Source organism: Cupressus sempervirens, chromosome 5, assembly GCF_028749045.1.
Source record: "Cupressus sempervirens isolate cs-2001-9-10 chromosome 5, ASM2874904v1, whole genome shotgun sequence".
Taxonomy (NCBI): Eukaryota; Viridiplantae; Streptophyta; class Pinopsida; order Cupressales; family Cupressaceae; genus Cupressus; species Cupressus sempervirens.
Genome location: NC_143122.1, coordinates 744,665,283 through 744,685,542, shown reverse-complemented (window position 1 = coordinate 744,685,542; position 20,260 = coordinate 744,665,283).

Here is a 20,260-nt window from a genome sequence, read left to right as displayed (position 1 = left end):
ACAGTTCCAAGATGAATGAGATTTCTACCATAACTAAATATTTGAAACAAGTAGCATAAACAATAGAAAATCAAAACCCACTGATAAATGAACAAAAGGAAGAGAGAACACTCAAATTTATAGATGAAAACAAAATTAATCCTTAAAAAAATAACAGAAAGCTTCTTGTGCAAGTAGTTTCATGTCAGAAGTTTTAATTTCATATCAAAAAATTAATACTTAAACTACTTTAAATACTATCAAATCTATAGACAACTACCTTCCTTTCTTATTCAATATAGAAAATAAGAAACACAACATAATGCATGGAAATAGTTACTTAGACATCATATGTGTATTCAAATATCTAAATTAATAGTTAAACTTTGAATCCTATCCAAACTACAGTAGTTGCCTTCCTTTCTTGTTCTACATAGAAAATAGCTAATGAGGCCTAATACATGGAAATGAATATGGACATTCGAAGTGTTTTGATCAGACATATTTTTCATTTGATAATTAAATTAAAATTTAAAATATAATGGTGTTCTAATTTTTAATTTAATTATTTAGTATTAACAATTTATCTTATATGTAGAATCTAAAATAGGGAATAAAAACTAAAGCAAAACAAAACACAAAGTGATGACAAAAAAATTAAACATAAACAATGAATCTTTTATTCATTTCCTTCAAATACAGATTGCTTCCAATATAAGGTCTTTACAATCTATTATTACTTCCTATTTTGTAGCTTGAAGAACATGAATATTTGCCATAAATAATAAATAAATCTATGATGCTTAAAGCTTTAGTTTTCTACCGATAACAATAGTTTACAACCACATCTTAAAATTTATTGCACTGACCATAAAATATGCAAAGAATCATTTATTCAATCATACATAGTTCACCGTGTTGGAATAAAGTGGTGAAACAATAGTTTGTTAATAAAACTAAATCTAAACTTCAATCAACTGATTGAGAATCAATGCATGTGAAAACAACATGCTCCTTGTTTAAAGAAAATTAAATTACAAAATAGTCTTGAGTAGCAATTCCCTATGTACTCCCTCTTGATGTTGAGACTCACACTTTGATCTCTAGGCATTCAAAACTTGATCCATGAAACTTTCAATGCAACTTCTCATGACAAGAGTCATATAGACTCACAGAGTACTTCTAATAGAATTCCAATATTTCTTTCCTAATTTCTCTCTTTTATGAGAGATCACAAGGTTGAGTCTGCCCCTCCTTTCTCTAATATAGAGAAGACTCGTGACACTTCCATGTGCCAATCAAAACAAACAATTATCAACTACTTCACTCAAACATCCAAACTATGATCCATCACTATTGCTTTTGACGTGCAAACTTGGAGCTTTGTACAACCTTCTTAACATCCTTGTCACTTTCTACCAATAGGATCCATTGATCTATCCAAATTTAGTCTTCACACAATTTTTTGTAAATTATCCATCGCAATCTCTATTTAAAAAATTCTTTTCACTGTGACTCTTTAATCCACAAATTTGACAAGGGTGAAGATCCCAACATATATCTTCTCTATGTCCTTCTCTTCTACAATGGGAATATGAAATGAATTATTTAATCTGAACATATTTATTCGAACCTACAACACTAACAACATTAGATTTATCTCTCTTACCAAATCCTAGGCCTTCATACTTTGGCCTCCAAATGGGCTGAATGGGCAGCCTTCATACCTTTTCCATGCTTTCCTAATCTGCTTCCTTTGAAACTCATTTTCTGAATAATTTTTAAACTAATATTATTCTTAAAACAACATTTATCATCATCATGAAAAACTTCACACTCCCAAGATCTTTCGTCTGCCTGATACCAAATGTAGAAACTATAAACAACAGCACACCAAAAAAGGAGCTCTAATACCAATTGTAGAATCTAAAACAGGGAATAAAAAAAGATCAAAACATAACACAAAGTGATCGACAAACAATGAATCTTTTATTCATTTCCTTCAAGTACACGTTGCTTCCAATATGAGGTCTTTACAATCTGCTATTACTTTCTATTCTGCAGCTTGAAGAACGTGAAAATCCTCCATACATAATAAAGAAAAAGAAAATCTACGATGCTTAAAGCTTTAAATTGCTTCCTGTAACAACAGTTTAGAACCACATCCTAAAAGCTATTGTACTGACCATAAAATATGCTAACAATCATGTTTTCAATCATGCACAGTTCACCGTATTGGAATAAAGTGGTGAAACAATAGTTTGTTAATAAAACTAAATCTAAATTTCAATCGACTGATTGAGAATCAATGCATGTGATCACATCATGCTTCTGACTCAAAGCAAATCAAATTAAAAATTCCATCTTGAAGTGTGATGGTGATGGTGGAACTGATTGTTTGACAGTGGAAGTCTCGAGTAGCAGTTCCCTACATACTCTCCCTTGATGTCTAATACAAGTCCACTATCTCTTTCCTAATTTCTCTCTTATATGAGGGAAAAATTCATGATTAATTGGACCCGTAATCCTTACACAATCCATGCAGGGCGTAGCTCCCTCTTAAACTAGCGGCAGAGAAGACGATGTAGAGAAATACCAAGATAACGTATTTCCAGTGCTGCTTCAGATTCTCCTGAAGTGACGTCCATGTGAAGATATTAGCGACTTCCCTGAAATGCCCAATACATGACTCGTCTGCGATTAATACAAGCATTGCAGTGAAAACAGTGACAGAAATAACAACGACAAGCCACCAATTGTGGCAGATGAGGTCGTTAGGCTTTATTTCTCCAGAAAGGGTGGGCACTATAACTGCTATTTGTATCCCCACAAAAAACTTTACATATTCCTGAACAGAAAATGCCATTCCCGCTTCATTCCATGAGAGCTTGGCTTTTGTTTCATTGCGTATAGATCTTTATAGACCATTTTCTCAAACAAATTCCACGCCAATTAAAGCGCCTCACTGATGGTGATCGTTAAATGCACATATGATGAAATGACAGGAAGTGACGCCGCATTGCACCTCGGAATTATATCATTTTATATTCAAATCACTGGGCTTCACCATTTCTCCAGAATCCATAATAATGAGATTGGTCAAACGAGAGATAAGAGGAATAGATGGAAAACCAGGAAAAGCAAGTGGTCCGCACAACAACACCATGGTTAAACCCTTCATCACGATTTACCATACTATAAAGAGATATATAAGAAAGATTTAGTATATCATTAGAGGACTAAAGGTATGCTAAAATGCGGCGTTCCTGGCAAGATAGTACAAAAATTTGCAAATGGTCTCTCCTGCAGTCGGGTTGAGCGAAGGGTAATAATTTGAAGCCATTTTGAGCGGAAACGTACATTATTGGCGATGAAATGCGGGAAATGCGGGAAATGCTTCTCTTTCCAAAGACACGTTCATCCTTGGTAAGAAATGCGCAGCGGTGGACAAGACAGTTTGAACAAAATTTCAAATCAATTCTACAACAATCAAGGCAGCTCAATTACGTCGCCAGTTCACAGTAACACTACGAAATCACTATAATTTATTAGCATACATCTCCCTTGGAAAAAGAGAAGTGGCGGAAGTTTCCTCATGCATCCTTAAAAAGATGGAAAGGAGAGGCAATGGACTTCCCTAAGCCTTCTTTACGGTCCTAGCCTATATCTTGTCCTACCAAAGTTTTATTCATGGATAGTCTTTAGGGTTCGTTTGGCTGCGGGAATATAAAAATGGAAATTGGAATACTTATTCTTGAATAAAAAATGGGGTTATGTATTCCTATTCTTGTTTGGTTCACTAAGAATTTGATGCGGAATTCATGGACTGAAAATTTTATGTTTTCTAAAATTAAAATAAAATTGGAATAGGAATACGTATTCCTATTCCACCTAAAAATGCTCATTTTTGGGCCAAAATTGGAATACGTATTCCAATTTTATTCCTATTCCAATTCCAATTTGGTGCATCCAAACATAGAATTCAAAATTTTTAAAATATACATATGCCTATTCCACTTGTATTCCCGTTGCCAAACAAGCCCTTAACGATATTGGATGCTTAGAGGATGTGAGAGATTTTCTCAAAAGGATAGTATTAATAAATAGGGAATTCTATATAATGTGCTTTAATCAAAACACACTGCCAAAGGTTTCTTAGTTGAGATCGATAGGCAATAATAAGTTTTCTATTTTCTATATCAGAGTATTTTATGAAGATGTGAAAGAATCTTGCAATATATGCAATGTGATAGGTGCGATAAATATATTAATTTTTGGATCATCAAAGTAAAATGAAAAATGAAAAGTTGTCAAGAAAATTTCTAATATATTTTTGAAATTAAAAAGTAGTCAAATATGGGTGGCAGGAAGAAAAATGGTGTAAAATAGGTAAATGTCAAATACAAAATATACTAACCTACCCACTTTCTTAATTTCAAAAACCCTCATCTTAGAGTATTCCAAAATCTAAAGATAACTAGTAAACTATGAGCAAGCATAAAGATAGTATATATAGAGCTAGTAGATATAGAAAGTCCATAAAAGTACCATGAACAAAGCCCATTTGGATTTAATGTTGGAGTAAAATACATGGGGAAAAATTAAAGTAATTAGGAGAGTTAGCTCTCCTTCTTCTCCTTTCCCTCTGGCTTGTCCAACAGGAGCTACAACCAATCATCAGCTAGAAACTTGTATAGAGAACCAGTGGCATCCACCCCCACCACAACACTAAGGCCTTCTTTTTTAGCATGAGGTAAGTGAAGAGTCGAAGCCACCAAGTGCATAACCCTAATAAAAAACTTTGTAACTTTATCAAATCTATATTCAACAATTTATTTCCACTTTGCCAGCTCCTTAAAACTTCCTTGCAGGGTGGGATAATTCTCTTCCTATTTCTAGTTTTCACCATCAAGGCTCATCTGGGGGTCCTTAAAATGAATATGCTTGTCCTTCACATGCTGACTAGGAGGGGAACTGAAGGTATCTCCCTTTTTAGACACCCATTTGGAATTATCAAGAGTATCAACTTTGAAGGTGTCTAAAACATGAGTCAGCATAGGGCTTAGATGACTAATAGTAGGGCTAACTACTCCCCCTTTCCCTTCTCTAGTTGTTTCATTGTTGTTTTCCTCAATGTAATTTTTTCTGTAAGTCTTCTTTTTCTTTTTATGTAATTTTCTATGTGATTTTTCTTTACAACTAGCAACAAAATCTAAACTAATAAGATAGCCATGTTCAAGGCCTTAGAGTCCATTTTTTCAATTTTTTCTTTTTCTTAAGGGACATTTGTCTTCCCCCTTTTGTTTACAAATCAAAATAAAAAATATGAACCTCCTCCATTTTAATTTGTTCAAGAATATGGTGTAGAGAGGTCTTGGGACTTTTAGCATCCACAATAGACATAACCTCCAGAGAGATTTGAGGGTTGAGGTGGAGATAGTAGGATTAGGGAGAATAACATTGACATTAATAAGGTAGGTAGGGAAAGACCTTTGTGAAATTCAAAAATTTTGAACATAAAAGCCTCATGAAGGATATTGTAGGGTTTACCCAATTTCATATTCTTCCTAAACTTGGGAATATCATCCTCTATGGTGTGAGGAATAAGATAGAAAAACAAAATAAGACCTTGGTTACTAAAATGGTTTTAAATGGGAAATTGATAGTAGTAAATATTTTGGAATGTAAATTTTAAAGTTATGCAATGCATGATGGTATAACATACCTCTTTCCAAGGATCAAGTAGGGTCATTCTCATAAATCTACCATAGTCATGGCTTAGACTCTCACCAGGGTGAAAGAACTGGCTGAGATTGGGTTCCTCCAAAATCCTACACTTCTTTCATTATTTTTGGCCATCCAAGGAAATGTGCATCAAATTTTGCAATGATTTCTTCATTTATCTCAAATGAGATTCCATTAACAATCACCTAGCTATTGTTCCAAGCGTTAAAAAATTGTACCCAGACACTGATTCATTGTAGCCTTGAATACACTTTATGTTAGGAAGCAAACCACCCTCTTTCAAATAATTCCAAGTAGCCTCATTGTATGTTTCAATGCTATTTGGCTCAATGTGAACTGGGTTCCCACCCATTTCTTCTTTCCCACCCAAAGCCTCAATGAAATCTTTTGAGGACATTAGACATTAACCCAACTTTCCCATAATGTGGAAGAGAAGAATTTGAGAATGAAAAAAACTAAATGGTAGTTGTACAAATGAAAAATACCCAAGTAATAGTCACAAGTGACAAACACATGCAACAAAAAGTCATAATGAGTCCTTGCACCCGCCCTTCAATACTAGCCACAAATGCTCCTCCTAGTAATACATGTACAATCATTATTTAATACTCACATCCTTCCTTTACTTACATGATCACACTAAATCTTGCCAAAGGAGACATCTTGTTTAAAGCACAAATTCCCCCAAATTTGATCACCAACTAAGGAGCCAATCATGGCCTCTCTAAATTTATGAGATCTATCATGGTCATCTTTTAAAAATCCTCTTATAATAATGATAGATCAAAAGGTGATGTCAATGCTATAATTAATATTTGACTCCATCAAAGCTAATTAACTTTCTTTGTTACTAGTGTCTTAAATGAACTGGTAAGTTGTCAATATTATCCTAGCTACAAATATTAGGTATCCCATTTCCAATTACAAAAAATGCATCCTCCACCCAATTTTCTTGATAGTAGATATGTTGAATGACAACTTCACAAAATAATTGAAATGAGGGTATAATCATCATTGACAATTGGAGAAACTTTTCCCCTTAATCACCTCAATAATCATTTGTGAGTCACCCTCAAAAACCAAAATTTGAATATAAATAGAGTTGGCATGACTGACAACCTAAAATAGCCCCATATCTTTTGCAACATTGGTAGTGTTCTCATCACAGTTTCGAGAATAGGCCATCATCATGTTACCTTTATCATCCCTAATAATGTGTCCCACTGTAGAAACACCCTCTCTAGCATAGACATCAAAATTAAGTTTAAACCAAGAGGTGGGGGTGATTTCCATCTCACTTTCTATCTAGCTAAAAATTTAACATTGTCAAATTTAGTAATCAGATCAAACAATCCCTATTTTTCTGCAATAGTACTCTCCTTAAGAGCATGACGATAGGGAGAGGTCTTCCATTTCCAATGGGGGTTAAAATCCCTTAGAATATATTAAAAATTATCTATAGAACGTAAAAATACATGGTTGTTCCTTTCCTTCCATAAGTGCTAACACACATATGGGGGTAGCACCTTCCATAGCATCCGAATGAGGAGGTGAATGGATGGGGCCTTTAAGCCAAGAATAAATTGATGCAAGTCACTGTAGAAAACCCATTGGACCATGAATCTATGTATAATTCCCATTCACACTTCCCTAGCATAGATGCAATGGATTATAAGATGAGTAATTGATTCTTCCTCCCTATGGCACATCACACAATCATAAACAAATTGAAATTATCTTCTTTTGATTTTATCAATTTTATCAATTGTAAGTATGCTTCCATGAAGTACCACTCACCAAAAAAAGTTAACTTTGGTGATTATGCCTAGGTTGTTTACATATTTCTAGTCTCTACACAACTCATTCTCAATAATATATTGTAGGTAGATTTAACAATAAACTTCCTTGAGGTGTTCAAATACCAAATAATAGAATCCATAGTAGGCAATGTCAAAATTTGGGATGTTTCCATCATGCTATGAAGCTCCTAGGCAAGATTTTGGTTTGGGATCATGTGATCAAGTTTTCTCAATTTCCCATTGTTATCTGTATAGTTACTTAACCATATACGTATCCTATTTATACAATTATTCTTCATCAAGATATATTTATTTTGACAAAGTTCAAGCTTTTAGTGCAATCATCCTGCTAAAATCTAGTCCTACTCCCATCCCCAATCATCCATCTAATTCCCTTCCATAGGATTCTATGACTACTAACAATATTGGACCATAGTCTTGATCCTATTGAGAGGTTGTCATTAAGAAGATTATAGTAGAAAGGAGAACGTCCCATATCTTTAGCCTCTATGATTCTACATCATCTTGTTGCATATCAAATTAACCTCCAACAAACCTTAGACATAAGTGCCTAATTAAGATCAGAAATCCTTCTCAAGTTTAAATCCCCATACGATTTGGATTTACAAACCTTCTTCTAGACAAAAAGACTCATCCTATATTTTTCCTTTGTTTGTGACAACAAAAAATTGTACTAAGTTTTTTCTAGAATGTCCCTAATTTTTCCATTGAGGGATTCATTGGAAAAATCCAATGATTCATCATATTACAAGGAAATTTCCATGGAGGTCATAGCTAAGATGGTGTTTTTCAACCAAATTTCTCTTTCTTAATAGTGCCAATTTTGCATAAATAGCTCTTGGCTTGCACATGCTGATAATAAGTCATTCAAAACTCATCACATATAGAATCTTTTGTCAAGTGGACAAAGAGATTGATATCCATCTTTAAAATATGTGTTTTGAGTTTCAAACTTAACTTTTGTAGTCTTTAGAGGTTAAGGTTTGGGGTTCAAAATGTGTATTTTAAATGCTTTTTAAAGCTTCTTTTATCAATGGGGAGTTTAAGGTTTGAGATACGAAGCACCCATTTTTTGTGTCTCATTTCTTAACCTCTTAAAATTTTAAGGTTAATGTTTTGATCAAAAACATGTGTTTTGAGAGGCTTCATTAACCTAGATTTTAAATATTCAAAGTGCTAAATGAAGCTTCAAATGAGTTGAAGACTTTGATATTGTAAAATTACTAAATAATTGATAAAGGTGCAACCATTTTAATGCTAACATTTTGGCACATTTTAGGCTCAAAAAGATGAAACTTTCAACACTTGTTCCATACAAACAATAGGACATATTAGCCACAACACAACTACAATAACCTCACAAGTACTTCGGGTAACATGTGGAAATTTTTAAAAAAATTTGGTATATTTGATACTCGAGCAACAAAGCATAAAAATAAATGCATAGCAGTACCTAATGAAAAAGCTTAATTAAGCAATTGGAGGATCACTAGTAAACAAATTGCTATAAAACATATATATATTAATCAAGTACTTAATAGAATGCTAAGTTTATTATTTCAATTGCCAAAAGATATATTTTTACATCATTTCTGAATTCAACTACATAAACAAACTTTTTACATCAAAATAATGTAAATCTATATAGAAAGAAAACCAAAACTTAGTGTCTAGTAGAACGATCTAAAATGTATTAAAAACATTTCAACTTTATCTAATATTTTTTACATTGTTTTTGAATTCAACTACATAAAGAAACTTTTTCCATCAAAACAATCTAAATCTATATAGAAAGCACTCAAACCAAAACTTAGTGTCTAGTAGAACAATCTAAAAAGTCTTAATAACATTTCAACTTTATCTAATTTTCATAGGGAAATCTATTTCGTTCTTAGAAAGAAAATATAAAAAGGAAACAAGAAGAGAGAATGGATTTACCCAAGAAAACACAATGCTCCAAAACAAAATCCTCTTGTGAAGATGGCATATGCAGGGCACATATAATAATATATGGTCTAAACAACTTAGATTGTATTGAGAAATAATCTAGTAATAATTAATTAATGGCCCCAAAATGAAAGGGTACTGTCGACATTATGGTTCATCTTCCTAACATAGATTTGGTGTCTCATAAATGTTGTATAAGGATGTCAATTTTTAGGAGGCATTCCCTAGAAGAAGAGAAACATGATACAAACCATTAGTATAGATTTGACATTAATACAAAAGTTAATATCATAACTTAGAGTCATTGGAAGGTTGGAGATTCCTAGTGTACAAAATATGTTCAAATCTTGGAGTACTGAAAAAATATTCTTAAGTTCTTAATAATGGAGAAATTAATTGTTGAACATACCTTTAGATTTTGATTTTTGCATAGATTTTGACAAAGTTTGTTATCAGAATGAAGAGATGGAAATAGAGTGAAAAATCTAAATAGGATAACATTATGCATACAATTAGGAATTGAATTAGAGTTTTAAAAAAAGTAGTGGGAAGAGTGGGGCAGTCAATGTATCCATTATCTGTTTTCTTAGATAGATTAAGAAAAAGTATGTATAAGACCCCAATGGTATTATCCAATGAATGGAAAGAAAATTATTTCAAAACCTTAGGAAATTTAAAAAATTGTATGTAGATTTTAGTGTATTAACATATAATTTATGAATCTTAAATGTAATTATCTATTAATAAAATCCAAGTAATAAAGAGATAAGCAATATTAATTGCAGTAATAGTTGCTTATCGACTTAAAAAGGAGATGTATATTGTATTGTTGACATTATAGAAAAACACTTGTTTCTTGTAAAATTTCACCGAGTACTTATTTAGAGATTTTATTTATTTTTATCTAGGAGCATTTGAAGCTCCATCTCTAGTAGCAAAACAACAAGAGCGTAATTCAATAGCAAAGAAGCAATGATTTAAGCATAAGTTTAAGTTAGTGGGAGAAATTGGTAGCATAGGAGTGTATGAGAATAAGATAGGAAACTTATGGGAGTTCTTTGGTAGTTAAGGAAGCACAGTGGCACCTAGACATGCCCATAGCTAATCGAACACTAAAATATACCAAGTCTTGATGTACTTTTTCAAAGTCTTTTGTATTTGTACACTAAAGTGGTGCATTATAGTTCACTATAGATGATGTTGTCACAAAATATTTAAGGCGCTCTACCAAATTTCTTTCTATATATTTTTAAAATTAATTATGGGATTGGTATCGCACAAGCTAAGTTGCTCCAAATGACCTAAAATACATTGTTGAATGTATAAGAAAATGTATTAGAGATCTTATAGTACCATGGAGGAAAATATCATATGGGTAGGGGTCATCTCTCACACCTCCTAGTTAGATGATTTTGAGATACAAGGTTATTTGGAAAAGTTCAAGGAGTTCAAGAAATAATTGAAATGAGGAAAAAAAAAATTTGACACTTACATGTTTTTTTTTTATAAACTTTTATAGGAGATGTATTCTATAATTTTGTATATGGTTTGTAGAGTACGCTTTTGTAATTTTTTTTTTAAAGTGTAAATAAGCCAATGGAATTATATGAAATAGTTAAAAATTTCAAAGCTAGGTAGGACTATATTATTGAATAAGTTATAGATTGTAGTTTCATTTTTACTTTGTGTTCTTAGTAGCTCCACTACATGTTGATGTATGGAAAAGTATTTTAATTTTAACAATATTGTGAAGTTTTTAAGAATAAATTCCTATGTGATAGAAATGTTGTTACACCATTTTGACTATTATAAAGATATTCTTAAAAATTATTGTGTATACATTGAACTATAATGTTATATTTGAATTATTGAGATAGTCTTTAAGCTAGGAAAAGCTTGAGTTTCTTTAGTTGCAATATATTTTAAGGTTATCTATTTTGAACTACAATATATCTGTATGTGTTTTAGCTACATTACATTACATGTTAGTTACTTAATCATTGTGAGAAATCATATAAGTCTTTAAGTTTGTGTGTGCACTTCCTTGTTTGTAATTACTAGTATTTTGTAAAGAAAAAAAAATGTTAATCTTTATAAAAGTATGATATAGGTTGAGATAATGATTATGGAAGAAACTTATGCACCTTTATCCTAACCACATTGATATTCATTTTTTGTCATCATCATGTGGACAGCATTTTTAATGGCAAGACTAGAACGTAAGCTATGTCAATAACACCACATCTATAAGAAACTTTGCAACTACTCAACTCTATTGTATAAAAAGAAAGATTTACTTCTAATTTAGATCCTTGAAAGTGTCATAATTTTATATTTCAATCATATTAATACATCATTATTATAAGTGCATATAATCAATACAAAAATTATTAGTCGATATATCTCAATAACCATGAAAGAATTTTTTCAATCTTATAGTATAACAGTCAATGGTAACAAAATAGACTAGAGAAACATAGTGTAGCTCTAGAGAATCAAAATGAAAATAAAGAAAAAGAGGGTTAAAAGAGTGGTAAGCAGGGAATTTATATTTCTTAGATGGTCATCTTCTTGGGTACTATGATAAATCTCCATATCTCCATACCCACTTTTTGAGATTATCCATCAAATCTCACTAGCGTGTTCAAATCACCTTCAAATGTGGTCTACAAATTTTTAAATGAATATTATTCAAATTCTTTTGAACAAGATAAGTTTTGATATCTTCATATGATAAGACCAAATGTCCCTCAACTCTTTTATTTTAGATATGTGAATGGGTATGGTAGCAATGTTATGAAATCCATGTAATGTTTAAGGATAGTTTGTTAGTTTCTTTATTAGGATAGTTATAGGTTAAAGTTATAAGAATAGTGTTAGAAGTGACCAAATGAAAAAAAAAAAAAAAAAAAAAAAACATTAAAGATATTAGGAGAAGAGATATGCGTTAGAAATAATTTTTCACAAATACCATAATCTAAGATTAAATTTCAATTCCATATGAGTTTAAAATTGTATTTAAATATTTTCAAAAGATATTATAAAATTTTAAGAATTATTGCACAAACATTTTTGCAAATATATCTTGACTTGTAGCTGTTTTGCACATTTTTGTTTCTCTAAATCAACCCTTATTTTTGCTCCTTTTAATTTAAAAAACTATACAAAATTATGAATCTTTTTCTTAACATGAAAATAAAATCTTTGATAATTTTTTTATTTTTCCAATTATTTTTCTTTAATATTGAGTCATTAAAGTTTCTTTTTCAGAATGCTTGTCTTCTTGATTGATTTCTTTTATTTTTTATTGAGAATCTTTATTAAGTACACATGGTTTCCCTTTCAAAAAAAATTGACAATAGAAAATTTATAATTGTTTATTATATTCTTCATCTTTTTAATGGTGGTGCATTGAGACACTTCCCCATGCCAACTGTAATGCCCACCCATAGTTTTCTTTTTCATTATATTTACCAAACTCTTTTATGTTTATTTCATGCATATGTTAGTTTCAAGGATATTGGATTTATAATTATGAAATTATTTCATGACTTGGATTACATGTATATTAATAAAGAATTACTTGGTTGATTATATTGCACATATTGATTAATGATTAAATGATTACCAATCCATTAATGATGCTTTAATGGTTCTTAGTTAGTAAATGTGGTTGGTTTCATGATGATATCAACTAACGAGTATTTTTTATTCACAATGATGAGTTTTCATGTTTGAATATGTGATGATTTGTACTCAAGACTTACTATAGAACTTACCCCATACTTGCATGTGTATGTTGTGCATATTTTTTTTACTTTTATGTTTGAAGTGTCTAATGTGGTTAAAGGAAGGAGTGGTAGTTACTTGGTAGTCAGGATCTACATGATGTACCACTCCCTATCATTGCTTATTTATCTTAGAAATATATGTATACATAAACAATCATCTTTTGTGGAAATTAGCAATAAAGAAATAGAATTGATTCATGTGTTGTTTGAAAATTTTAGTCAAATGTAAACTATAGAATCATGCTGTTGAAAATTAGTCCAAAAATCTCAAGATCTAGGCAACCAAAGAAAATTAAACATTAAATTTTAAAGAACAATGATTATTATCAATTAGGGTTTGAAAGAGAATTATCTAACAACTTCAATAGAAACACTCATAAAGATTTATCAAGAAAAATGTATAGATGCCTCTAATTTAAACAAAATTGTTGGTTGAGAATCTATCTGGAAAACAAATGCATTCAAGGTAGACAATTAATAGAAAATTATGATTGCATATTTTAGAAGATCTTAGCCAGTTGAAAACAATGAAAATTACATAATTCTATTCTTTTCAGGGAAATTCAATATTTCGTATTTATTTTAATATTAAATTATTTTTAAAAAATTAATGATTGTCTATTAATTTCAAAAATTCAATTTTTGGATTCAATATTAAAATAAAAAAAATAAATAAGAATTATTTATTAATTCTATTTTTTTTTAAATTAGTTAAAAATAAAAATTATTACTATTTATTAATTTCAAAAAATTAAAATAATACTATTCTTGTAGTTATAAAGTGGATGTTGGTATTAAAGAATCTTAAAGTTTAATTAAACTATTAGTTGCATATAAATTATTTTATATCAATTAATGCAAGAGGGAAGTTAGTAAATAAATATTTATGATTTTATTATATTTTAAAGGAAGTTGTGGTAGAGTTCAGTTTGTAATCATCTAGTTAATAAATAAAGAGTTGTGTTTGGTATTAAGATCTTATATCTTGTATTGTGTTCCCACTATGTGGTTATTTGTTGGGGGCTAAGACATCTCCTTTAGGGATTCTCCTACCTTGCATTGCATCAATTTAATAAAAGACACTTTTATTAGAATGAACCACATAAATCTATGTGGAAAGATCCCAGTAGGGCTACTGCTACTAGGAAGGATCCCAATATTAAAGGTTGTGTGATGTAACTCACCTAGTGGTAGACTAGAATGCCTTAGTGCTTGAGAGAACCTTGGTTCTATCTCCTAGCTCATGGGAGTGGAACCTCATAGTTTCATGTGACAGAGTGGTTATCCTTTTTCAAGGTACTATATATGGTTTCAAAATTTAATGATGTTGCATATTCTATATAGAAGCTTTTCTCTTCAATGTATTTTCAAAATGTAATTATAAGGCTTGAAAGGCAATGTAATGCATGTAAACAAATTGATATTAAGAAAAGTGGTGGGAAAGGTAGATATAGGAACATTATAAGAGAAATATTCATTTATAAAAAGTAACCTTTTGTAATAAAGAATTCAAGTTGTAATCTCTTTTTATTCTCTCTTAATATTGATAACATATGAAATGTGAGAAAAGTTTCACTAGTGCCAAGTTCAATCAGAGCCTCAAAATGTTTAATCGAAATGAAATTGTTATATTAGACTTTGAATGATTCCTTTGCTTTATTCTTATAAGTGTTTAAAGTGAAAGTTAGAGGAAAGAAAAGATAAATCATAAGAAATGTAAATGAATTTAACAATTATGAGTGATGAAGTTCTAATTTACAATATTTTTTTTCTATATAGATTAGATTAAGAAATGTAGTTGGGAATGTATAAGACCATGATATTAATTTAGAATTAGGAACAATAGTAGTAGTTTTTTTTTTTTTTTTTTAAATTTTCTTTTGCACTAAACCTTGTCCTTCTCTGTTCCCCAACAAAACATTACATAGACCCTAAATTTAACTTTCAATTTTGAATCTTAACTTTAAATTTTGAATCTTAACCTTATCCCTAACAAGAAAAGAATGGACAATGCTAAACTACTAATAACACCAAATTAAGGCATTGCTTGAAGCCAATTCTTTCAAAGAACACTAACAAAATTGTCTAAAAGCTTTGAACATCATGTGAAATTGTAGAAAAATGTAAAGACAAATTATTGAAGGTAGTCACAAGATAAAAAAGACAAAGATATCATGAATTTTCTAGAAGAAAGTTCCAATATGAATGAGATTCTACCATAACTAAACATTCGAAAAAAGTAGCATAAACCATAGAAAATCAAAACCCATTGATAAATGAACAGAAAATAGAGGAAACACTAAAATTTATAGATGAAAAAAATAATTAATCCTTAAACAAACAACATAAAGCTTCTTGTGCAAGCAGTTTCATGTTAGAAGTTTTAATTTTGGATATCAAATAATTAATACTTTAAATACTTTAAATACTATCAAATCTACAAATAGCTACCTTCCTTTCTTCTTCTATATAGAAAATATGAAACACAACATAATGCATGGAAATGGTTACTTAGACATCATTAATGTATTTATATATCTAAATTAATAGTTAAACTTTAAATACTATCCAAACTACAATAGTTGCCTTCCTTTCTTCTTCTACATAGAAAATAGCTAACAAAGCCTAATACATGGAAATGAATATAGACATCAGAAGTGTTTTGTTTAGACATATTTTTCATTTAATAATTAAATTAAAATTTAAAATATAATTGTATTCTAATTTTTAATTTAATTATTTAGTATTAACAATTTGTGTTATCTGTAGAATCTAAAATAGGGAATAAAAACTAGAGTAAAAAAAAACACAAAGTGATGACAAAAAAATTACTGATAAGCAATGAATATTATATTCCTTCAAATACACGTATATTGCTTCCAATATAAGGTCTTTACAATCTATTATTACTTTATATTTTATAACTTGAAGAACATGAATATCCACCATACATAATAAATAAAATCTATCATGCTCAAAGCTTTAGTTTTTTGTCTATAACAATAGATTGCAACCACATGCTAAAAGTTATTGTGCTGACCATAAAATATGCAAAGAATCATGTATTCAATCATGCACAGTTCATCGTGTTGGAATAAAGTGGTGAAACAATAGTTTGTTAATAAATCTAAATCTAAACTTCAATCAATTGATTGAGAATCAATGCATGTGAAAACAACATGCTCTTGGTTTAAAGAAAATTAAATTAAAAATTTAGTCTTGAGTAGAAGTTCCCTACATACCCCCTCTAATGTTGAGACTCATACTTTGATCTCTAGGCACTAAAAACTTGATCCATGAAACTTTCAATGCAACTTCTCATCACAAGAGTCATATAGACTCACATAGTACTTCTAATAGAATTTCAGTATTTCTTTCCTAATTTCTCTCTCTTTTATGAGAGATCGCAAGTTTGAGTCTGCCCCTCCTTTCTCTAATATAGAGAAGACTCATGAGACTTCCATGTGCCAATCAAAACAAATAGTCATCAACTACTTCACTCAAACATCCAAACCGTGATCCACCACTATTGCTTTTGGCATTCAAACTTGGAGCTTTGTACAACCTTCTCAACATCTTTGTCACTTTCTGCCAGTAGGATCCATTGATCCATCCATAATCAGTCTTCATACAATTTTTTATAGATTATCCATCCCAATCTCTATTTCAAAAATTCTTTTCACTATGACTCTTCAACCCACAAATTTCACAAGGGTGAAAATTCCAACATTTATCTTCTCTATGTCCTTCCCTTCTACAATGGGAATATGAAATGAATTATTTAATTTGAACATATTTATTCGAACCTACAACACTAACAACATCAGATTTATCCCTCTTACCAAATCCTAGGCCTTCATACTTTGACCTCCAAATGGGCTGAATGGGCAGCCCTCATGCCTTTTCCATGCTTTCCTAATCTGCTTCCTTTGGAACTCATTTTCTGAATAATTTTTAAACTAATATTATTCTTAAAACAACATTTATCATGACAAACTTCACACTCCCAAGATCTTCGTTTGCCTGATACCAAATGTAGAAACTATAAACAACAGCACACCAAAAAAGGAGCTCTAATACCAATTGTAGAATCTAAAACAGGGAATAAAAAATAAAGCAAAACATAACACAAAGTGATCGACAAACAATGAATCTTTTATTCATTTCCTTCAAGTACACATTGCTTCCAATATGAGGTCTTTACAATCTGCTATTACTTTCTATTCTGCAGCTTGAAGAACATGACAATCCTTCATAGATAATAAATAAAAAGAAAATCTACGATGCTTAAAGCTTTAGTTTGCTTCCTGTAACAACAGTTTACAACCACATCCTAAAAGCTATTGCGCTGACCATAAAATATGCTAAGAATCATGTTTTCAATCATGCACAGTTCATCATATTGGAATACAGTGGTGACGCAATAGTTTGTTAATAAAACTAAATCTAAATTACAATCCACTGATTGAGAATCAATGCAATGGATAACAGCATGCTTCTGACTCAAAGCAAATCAAATTAAAAACTCCATCTTGAAGTGTGACCATGATGGTGGAACTGATTGTTTCACAGTGGAAGTCTCGAGCAGCAGTTCCCTACATACTCTCCGTCTCCCTTGATGTCTAATAGAAGCCCACTATCTCTTTCCTAATTTCTCTCTTATATGAGGGAAAAATTCATTATTAATTGGACCCGTAATCCTTACACAATCCATGCAGGGCGTAGCTCCCTCTTAAACTAGCGGCAGAGAAGACGATATAGAGATATACCAGGATAACGTATTTCCAGTGCTGCTTCAGATTCTCCTGAAGTGACGTCCATGGGAAGATATTAGCGACTTGCCTGAAATGCCCAATACATGACTCGTCTGCGATTAATACAAGCATTGCAGTGAAAACAGTGGCAGAAATAACAAAGACAAGCCACCAATCGTGGCAGATGAGGTCGTTAGGGTTTATTTCTCCAGAGAGGGTGGGCACTATAATTGCTATTTGTATCCCCACAAAAAACTTTACATATTCCTGAACAGAAAATACCATTCCCGCTTCATTCCATGAGAGCTTGACTTTTGTTTCATTGCGTATAGATCTTTATAGACCATTTTCTCAAACAAATTCCACGCCAATTAAAACGCCTCACTGATGGTGAAAATTAAATGCACCTCGGAATTATATTATTTTATATTCAAATCACTGGGCTTCATCATTTCTCCAGAGTCCATAATAATAGATTGGTCAAACGAGATATAAGAAGAGTAGATGGAAAACCACGTAAAGCAAGTGGTCCGCATAACAACACCATGGTTAAACCCTTCATCACGGTTCACCATACAATAAAGAGATATATAAGTAAGATTTGGTATATGATTAGAGGACTAAAGGTATGCTAAAATGCGGCGTTCCTGGCAAGATAGTACAAAAAATTGCTAATGGTCTCTCCTGCAGTCGGGTTGGCCGAAGGGTAATAATTTGAAGCCATTTTGAGTGGACGTGCGGGCAGCGCTGGAAACGTACATTATTGGCGATGAAATGCGGGAAATGCGCGAAATGCTTCTCTTTCCAAAGACACGTTCATCCTTGCTAAGAAATGCTCAGCGGCGGACATGACAGTTGGAACAAAATTTCAAACCAATTCCACAACAATCAACGAAATCACTATACCTTTATTAGCATACATCTCCTTTGGTAAAAGAGAAGTGGCGGAAGTTTCCTCAAGCATCCTTGAAAAGATGGAAAGGAGAGGTAATGGACTTCCCTAAGCCTTCTTTAAGGTCCTATATCTTGTCCTACCAAAGTTTTATTCGGGGCTATACGATATTGGATGGTTAGAGGATTTGAGAGATTTTCTCAAAACGATAGTATTAATAAATTGGGAATTCTATATAATGCACTTGAATCAAAACACACCGGCAATAATAAGCTTTTTATTTTCTATATCAGAGTATTTTATGAGGACGTGAAAGAATCTTGTAATATATGCATTGTGATAAGTGTGGTATATATATTAATTTTTGGATCATCAAAGTAAAATGAAAAATTTAAAGTTGTTTGTAATATGTTTTTGAAATTAAAAAGCAATAAAAAATGGGGGTCAGGAAACAAAATGATCCAAAACAACTAAATGTCAGATACAACATATAGCAACCTATCCCTTTCTTAATTTCAAAAATCCCCATATTAGAGTATCCCAAAATCTAAAGATAACTTGTCAACTACGAGCAGACATAAACATAGTATATATAGGGTTAGTAAATATAGAAAGTCTGGAAAAGCATTATGAACAAAGCCCATTTGGATTGAGTGGTGGAGTTAAAAACATAGCAAAAAGCTAAAGTAATTAGGAGAGTTAGCTCTCCTTCTCCTTTCCCTCTGGTTTGTCCAACAGGAGCTACAACAAATCTTAGCTAGAAACCTATACAGAGAACCAGTGACATCCACCCCCATTGTAACACTAAGACCTTTTTTAGCATAAACTAGGTGAAGAGTGGAAACCACTGAGTTCATAACCCTAATTGCAAACCTTGTCACTTTATCAAATCTCTATTCAGCAATTTCTTTCCACTTTGCTAGATTCTTAAAACTTCTTTCTAGTGTAGGATAATTATCTTCTTGTTTTTGGTTTTCACCATTGGGGCTCATTCGGGGGTCCTTAACCTGGCTCTACTTGTCCTTCACATGTTGATAGGGAGGCGAAGAGAATGTATCTCCCTTTTTACACACCAGTTTGGAATAATCAAGAGTCTAATTTTTAAAGGTGTCTGAAACATGAGTCGACATATGGCTTAGATGACTAAAAGTAGGGCTAACCACTCCCCCTTTCCCTTCACTAGTTGTTTCATCCTTGTCATCCTCAATGTAAATTTTCCTATAAGCCTTCTTTTTCTTTTTATGCCTTTTTTGTGAGGGTTTTCTTTACAATACAAACATAATCCAAATTAACAAGATACTCATGTTCAAGGTCTTAGAGTCTATTTTTTTA